The 6,403-nt window shown below is 41.2% G+C and overlaps 1 pseudogene; it reads right to left on the bottom strand.

Annotated features, from left to right (window-relative positions):
* Positions 1-5,491: 5,491 nt before the first annotated feature.
* Positions 5,492-5,577, bottom strand: LOC116275612 (annotated as a pseudogene).
* Positions 5,578-6,403: the final 826 nt, after the last annotated feature.

The raw sequence follows: 6,403 nt of genomic DNA on the forward strand, positions 1-6,403 counted from the left end.
TCCCCCTAATGCTGTCCTCTTAATAGAGTTATCGTGAGATCTGGTTGTTTAAAAGTGTGTAGGCTCTCCCTCCATTCTCTTCCTCCTGTTCTGCCATTGTAAGATGTACCTGCTTTCCCTTTGCTTTCTGCCAAGATTGAAAGTTATCTGAGGCCTCTCCAGAAGCTGCTGTGCTTCCTGTACAGCCTGCAGAATTATGAGCAATTAAACTTTTCTTTGTAAATTACCCAGTCTCAGGTATTTCTTTATAGCAGTGCGAGAATGGACTAATACAAGTGTCATACAGAATAGTTTCACTACCTGTGTTAGCCTGTTCTCCCACTGCTATAAAGAAATACCTGAGATTGGGTAATTTATAAAGGAAAGAGGTTTAATTGGCCCACAATTCTGCAGGCTTTACAGGAAACATAGCAGTTTCTGCTTCTGGAGATGCCTCAGGAAACTTACAACCATAGTGGAAGGTAAGCAGAGAGCAGCACTTCACATGGCCAGAGAAGGAGTAAGGGCAGGGTAGGGGGTGCTGCACACTTTTGAACAACCAGATCTTGTGAGTACTCACTCACTATGATGAGAGCAGCGCTAAGGGGGAAATCTGCCCCCATGATCCAATCACCTCCCACCAGGCCCCACCTCCAACATTGAGGATTACAATTGAGCATGAGATGTGGGTGGGGACACAGATCCAAACCATATCATCCCACCTCTGGCCCCTCCCAAATCTCATGTTCCTCTTACACTGCAAAATACAATTATGCCTTTCCAACAGTCCCTCAAAGTTTTAACTCATTCCAGCATTAACTCCAAAGTCCACTGTCCAAAGTCTCATCTGAGACAAGGTTAGTCCTGTCTGCCCATGAACCTGTAAAATCGAAAACAAATTAGTTATTTCTAAGATACAATGGGGATACAGGCACTGGGTAAATACTCCTGTTCCAAAAGGGAGAAATCAGACAAAAGAAAGGGACTACAGGCCCCATGCAAGTCCAAAATCCAGCAGGGCAGTCATTAAATCTTAAAGCTCCGAAATAATCTCCTTTGACTCCATGTCTCACATCTAAGGCACACTGTATGAGGGATGGGCTCCCAAGGCCTTGGACAACTCCACCCCTGGGTCTTGCAGGGTTCAGCCCCCACAGCTGCTCTCATGAGCTGGTGTTGAGTGTTTATAATTTTTCCAGGGTGCAAACTGCTGGTCAATCTACCACTCTGGGGTCTGAAGAACGATGGCCCTCTTCTCACAGCTCCACTAGGCAGTGTCCTACTGGGAACTCTGTGCAGGGGCTCCAACCCCACATTTCCCCTCTGCACTGCCCTAGTAGAGGTTTTCTTTGAGGGCTCTGCCCCTGAAGCAGGTTTCTGCCTGGACATCCAGGCTTTTCCATACATCCTCTGAAATCTAGGCAGAGGCTCCCAAACCTCAGGTCTTGTATTCTGAGCACTCACAGGCTTAACACCAGGTGGAAGTCATCAAGGCTTATGGCTTGCACCGTATGAATCCTTTGGGCTTTGAGCCCATCTGGAGTTAGAGCAGTTGGGATGCAGGGCTTCATGTCCTTGAGCCACATCTGGAGCTACAGCAGTTGGGATGCAGGGCTTCTTGTCCTGGGGCTGCACAGTGCAGCAAGGCCCTGGGCCTGGCTGGCCCATGAAATCATTATTTTCTTCTAGGCCTCTGGGCCTGTGATGGGAGAGGCTGCAGCAAAGATCTCTGAAATACTTTTGAGGCATTTCCCTCATTGTCTTGGCTATCAGCATTTGCCTTCCTTTTAGTTACGCAAATTTCTAAGTTATCTATTCTAGTTATTTCTAAGATACAATTCAAGCAGCCTGCTTGAATTCCTCCCCTGAAAGTGGGTTTTTTCTTTTATACCATATGGCTAGGCTGCAAATTTTCCAAACTTTTACACTCTGCTTCCCTTTTAAATATAAGTTTCAGCTTCAGGTCATTTATTTGCTCACACATATAAGCATGGGTTGTTAGAGGCAGCCAGGCTGATTCTTGAACACTTTACTGCTTAGAAATTTCTTCCACCAGGTACCCTAAATCATCATTCTCAAGTTCCAAGTTCCACAGATCCCTAGGACAGGGTCACAATGCCTCCCAGTCCTTTGCTAAGATATAACACATGTGATCTTTGCTCCAGTTCCCAATAAGTTCCTCATTTCCACCTGAGCCCTCCTCAGTCTGGACTTCATTGTCCATATCACTATTGGCACTTTGGTCACAACTATTCAACAAGTCTCTAGGAAGTTCCAAATTTTCCCACGTATTCCTGTCTTCTTCTGAGCCGCCACACTCTTCCAACCTCTACCCATTATCCAATTCCAAAGTCACTTCCACATTTTCAGGTACCTTTATAGCAATGCTCCACTCCTCAGTTCCAACTTTCTGTATTAGTCCATTCTCACATTGCTATAAAGAAATACCTGAGACTGGGTAATTTATAAAGGAAAGAAGTTTAATTGGCCAGCAGTTCTCCGTGCTATACAGGAAGCATTGCGGATTCTGCTTCTGAGGAAAACTTAGGAAACTTACAATCATGGTAGAAGGTAAAGAGAGAGCAGCACTTCACATGGCCAGAGAAGGAGCAAGAGAGAGAGAGGGGCAGGAGGTGCTACACCAGATGGTTTTAAACAACCAGCACTCACTCATTATGATGAGAGCAGCACTGAGGGGGAAATCCACCCCCATAATCCAATCACCCCCACCAGGCCCCACCTCCAGCATAGGGGATTACAATTGAACGAGATTTGGGTGGAGACACAGATCCAAATCATATCACTGCCCTAAAAATCCCACGTTCAAACTATTCATCCTTCCCTTCTTCCCTTCCCTCAAACTCCTAGAAACCACTGTTCTTTTTATTATCTCCATATTTCCACAATGTTATATATTAATCATTAAAATGATGTAGTATGTAGATGTAGTCTTTCAGATTGGCTTATTTTACCTAGCAATACGTATTTAAGGTTTATCCGTGTCTTTTCATGGTTTGCTAGCTCGTGGCCTTTTAGTGCTAATATTCTATTGTATGGATGTACTACAGTTTGTTTACTCATTAACCTATTAAAAAACACCTTGGTTGCTTCCAAGTTTTGGCAATAAAGAATAAAGCATGTGCTCGTTTTAGTGGGGGCATGTTTTTAATTCATTTGGGAGTACCAAAGAGTACAATTGCTGGATCTTATGGTAAGAGAATGTTTACTTTTTAAGAAACTGCCAAACCGTCTTCCAAAGTGGCTGTACCGTTTTGCATTCCTGCCAGTAATGAATGAGAGTTTCTGTTGCTCCACATTCTTGCCAGCTTTTGGTGTTGTTACTGTTTTGTATTTTATACCTTCTAGTAGGGTATAGCAGTATCCCATTTGTTTATTTGCCATTGGTATACAGGCACACTTCAGAGATATTGTGAGTTCAGTACCAACTGCCACAATAAAGTGAACATCTCCATAAAGCAAGTTGCATGAATTTTTTGGTCTCCCAGCACATATAAAAGTTTACACTATATTATAAGTGTCTATTAAGTATGCAATAGAACTATGTATTTTTTTAAAGTACATACCTTAATTTAAAAACATTGCTAAAAATGGTAACAATCATCTGAGACTTCAGTGAGTCATAGTTTTGTTGCTGGTATAGGGTTTTGCCTCAATGTTGGTAGTTGCTGACTGATCAGGGTGGTGATTACTAGAAGGTGGAATGGCTCTGATATTTTTAAAAATGGGAAAAAACTGAAGTTTGCCACATCAATTGACACTTCCTTTCACAAAATATTTCTCTGTAGCATGCAAAGATGTCTGTTAGCATTTTACCCACAATAGAACTTCTTTCATCCTCTCCAACTGTGCTGCTGCTTTGTCACCTACAATCATATAATATTCTAAATTCTTTGTTGTCATTTCAACAATGGTCACATCATCTTTACCAGGAGTAGATTCCATCTCAAAACAAAACAAAACAAACAAACAAACACTTTCTTTGTTCATCCATAAGAAGCAATTCCTCATTCCTTCAAATTTGTTGATGAGATTGCAGCAATTCAGTCACATCTTCAGTCTCTACTTCTAATTCTAGTTCTCTGCCATTTCCACCACCATCTGCAGTGACTTCCTCCACTGATGTTTTGAACCCCACAAAGTCATCCTTGAGGATTGGAATCACCTTCTTCCAAACTTCCATTAATGTGGATATTTTTACCTCCTCCCATGAATCATGAATTTTCTTAATGGCATCTAGAACGGTGAATCCTTTCCAGAAGGTTTTCAGTTTACTTTGCCTAGATCCATCAGAGGAATCACTGTCTGTAGCAGTGATAGCCTTACAAAATGTATTTCTTAAATAAACTTGAAAATCAAAATTACTCACTGCTCCATGGGTTGTGGAATAGATGTTGTATTAGCAGGTATAAAACAACATTAATCTCCTTGTATAGGTCTTGGGTGACTACGTACATTGTCAATGAGCAGAAATATTTCAAAAGAACTTTTTCTTTTTTTTTTTTCTGAGTAGTAGGTCTTGATATTGGGCTTAAACATTAGTAAACCATGCTGTAAACAGATGCATGATCATCCAGGATTTGTTATTTCATCTATAGAGTATAAGCAGAGTCGATTTTGCAAGATTCTTTTTATTTTATTTTATTTTTTAATTGAGACAGGGTCTTGCTCTGTCACCCGGGCTGGAATGCAGTGGCATGATCATAGCTCACTGCAACCTCGATCTCCCAGGCTCAGATGATCCTCCTGCCTCAGCCTCCCAAGTAGCTGGGACTACAGGCATGTGCTACCATGCCCAACTAAAGATTTAGCATAATTCTTAAGGGCCCGAGGGTTTTCAGAATGGTCAGTGAGCATTGGCTTCAACTTAGAGTGACCAGCCACATTAAAGTGATTAGCCCCTAACAAGAGAGTCAGCCTGTCCTTTAAAGCTTTGAAGCCAGGCATTGATTTCTCTCTAGCTATGAGAGTCATAGATGGCATCCTCTTCTAACAGAAGACTGTTCATCTACATTGAAAATCTGTTTAATGTAGCCACCTTCATCAATTATCTTAGCTAGGTTTTCTGTATAACTTAGTGTAGCTTCTCCATCAGCACTTGCTGCTTCACCTTGCACTTTGCAAAGACTATCAAAATGAGACACAAAGACATGAAGTGTGCACATGCTGTTGGAAAATTGAGGCCAATAGACTTGCTCAATGCAGGGTTGCCACAAACCTTCACTTTGGAAAAAAAAAAAAAATGCAGTATCTGTGAAGCCCAATAAAGTGAAGTGCAATAAAATAAGGTAAGCCTATATTTTCCTTGGTGAGGTGTCTTTTTAGGTCTTTTGCCCATTTTGGATACCAGTACTTTATCAGATCTGTGTTATGCAAATATTTTATCCCATTCCGTGGCCTATTTGTTAAATAAAATTATAGGACTCTATTGTTTTATTTTCCTTTCTTCTTTATTAGTTTTTTTCTTTTCTTTTTCTTTTTTTTTTTTTTCCTTTTTCATGTGAAAAAGGTTTAGAGGGAGGCACATCGCACACACAATCATGAACACCCAATCATCACACTTATGAACTACGAAAGGAGAAGGCTACTGTTTTGGACTAAGCTCCTGTGCTAGGCCCCAACAGACCAGACTAAAAATCAAAAGGGAGTCACTCATGCAGTGTTTCCAAGTTACTAAACTAAGTTGTTATCTAACCTTTAAGAAATCAGGAGAGATAACAGTCATTTTCCAAAACAGGCCAGTTTCAATCTTTAATTGGCATGATAATGATGATAAGTTCCCTCTGCTTTAATCTTTACACAGAAAGGGTAGCCAAAAGTAACCTGATGCTAACTCATCCATTATCTTTCTATTATTGTTTTGTTTCCTTGTCTCTGCCTTACAAGGAAAGTAACTTTGCAATGACCAATCTGCTTTCTTCAGCCTTTTCTGTCTATAAAGCCAACCCCCACTGTTCAGCTCATTGGAACACTTACTCTGTTTTGTAGGATGAAGTATTTCCCGATTCTAGAATCACAATGTAAACCAAAAAGTATCTGAGACAAGTCACAATTAATTCAGGAGTTTATTTTGCAAAGGTTAAGGACGTGCCTATGACACACCTCACGAGGTCCTGATGACGTGTGGCCACAGTGGTTGGCTTGCAGCTTGATTTTATACATTTTTAAGGAGACATAAGACATCCATCAATACATGTAAGATGTACATTGGTTCAGTCCAGAAAGGTGTGACAACTGAAAGTGGGGGATCCCAGGTCATATGCAGATTCAAAGATTTTCTGACTGGCAGTTCATTCAGTTACTACTTAAAGATCTGAAATTTAAGCAGGGTGCGGTAGCTCACACCTGTAATCCCAGCACTTTGGGATGCCAAGGTGGGCGGATCACCTGAGGTCAGGAGTTCGAG

Source organism: Papio anubis, chromosome 6 (assembly GCF_008728515.1).
Source record: "Papio anubis isolate 15944 chromosome 6, Panubis1.0, whole genome shotgun sequence".
In the NCBI taxonomy this organism is placed as follows: Eukaryota; Metazoa; Chordata; class Mammalia; order Primates; family Cercopithecidae; genus Papio; species Papio anubis.